The sequence below is a fragment of the Neophocaena asiaeorientalis genome, unplaced genomic scaffold (assembly GCF_003031525.2).
Source record: "Neophocaena asiaeorientalis asiaeorientalis breed wild unplaced genomic scaffold, Neophocaena_asiaeorientalis_V1.1 scaffold781, whole genome shotgun sequence".
Taxonomy (NCBI): Eukaryota; Metazoa; Chordata; class Mammalia; order Artiodactyla; family Phocoenidae; genus Neophocaena; species Neophocaena asiaeorientalis.
This window is the reverse complement of record NW_020172994.1, coordinates 448,539-449,719: the sequence shown is the minus strand read 5'-3', so window position 1 is coordinate 449,719 and position 1,181 is coordinate 448,539. Positions and strand designations below refer to the sequence as shown.

At 59.3% G+C, this 1,181-nt stretch overlaps 1 protein-coding gene across 3 annotated transcripts in view; it reads left to right on the top strand.

Moving 5' to 3' along the window:
* The first annotated feature begins 766 nt into the window (after positions 1–766).
* The window catches only part of CUL2 (cullin 2), an 81,411-nt gene continuing 80,996 nt past the window's right edge, over positions 767–1,181 (top strand). Inside the window, exon 1 of one of the 3 annotated variants that reach the window (XM_024742281.1) lies at positions 767–902. The gene's annotated coding sequence lies outside the window, so the exon portion shown is untranslated. Of the gene's footprint in view, positions 903–968; positions 1,173–1,181 lie in introns of those variants that run through there. The other 2 variants (XM_024742280.1, XM_024742279.1) reach the window with 2 other exon arrangements.

Here is a 1,181-nt window from a genome sequence, read left to right as displayed (position 1 = left end):
GACGAGAAAGACTGGTAGGACTTATCAGGTCGCGAGACAGGATTTTAAGTGGGCCTTAAAGGACTGGTCCAAATAGTTTGAAGAAAAGAGTGTTGGAAGGGAAAGGCTTGCTCAGAACGCACAAAGACTAGACTCTGACTTCTGAGATCTTGTAGATACGAAAGGCTGATAAGGAATAAAGCCAGGCTTTTGTTCCCTGCGGTGTTGTGTGTACTAGGAGGTGATGGGTGCGTCTGCACTTTTGTCAACATCACCCTTAGAAATTGTATGCGAGGAAACCCTTGGACTGACAGGTGCGGAGAGGCGGAGAGTTGGGGTCACGGCTGTGAAGAGACGGGCCTCTACTGAAAATACACATTTATGTCTCAGAATGGCTACAGATAAAAACCTACTACAAAAGGAATATGTCCGAGGAAACTAATTTTGCTAATACATATTGATCTTTTGAAAAGCCCATAGAAGTAGGTGGCAAGGAGATGGTGGTGTATCAGAATGTTCACATAGTTCTGAAAGAACTCAAGGGATAAATCCTTGTGTTGAGACCACTTTTCTGACACACTGTTATCAGCAGTCCCTAACTTGGGGGTCCCCGGTCCCCCGCTCGGCGAACAGCGAGGGCTCGAGGGCACTGGGAGCCACTCGCAGCCGCTCGGAGCACGGGTCCCGTGGCCTTCCGCGATCGCACAAGAGCGGCCCTCGGCACTAGCCGTACGCGGACTCTACCATCGCCGGCGCAGGGGGGTTCGGAGGCCGCGGAAGAGGAGCCCCGAGGGCGGTTCGGGAAAGCCGGGCATCGGAGGACAGTTGTTTCACAGCTCGCATAGCCCGCCCGCCCTTCTCCCCTCTCCACTTCCCACAGCGCCGTCCCATCCGGGAGCTCTGCCGTGTTCCCGCGGCGGCAGGTGAGTGCCCGGCCACGGCCCCGGCCCGGGCCCCCCCCCTTCTCGGCGGTGGCGGCGGCCGGCGGGGAGGCGCCTGCGCGCAGTAATGGCAGCGCGGTGAGCAGGGACGGAGCTGACAGCCGCCGCCGCCCACCCTCCTCGCCGGGCTTCGTCCTGCGCGCCCTCGGGCTGTCTCCCACCCCTGGCCCCTGCCCCGTGTCCCGCCTCTGCAGCAGGTAACCCGCTGAAGGCCCGGATCCGGTTGCGGGCACCGGGAAACTTCCCTTCCCGGTTAGTGGG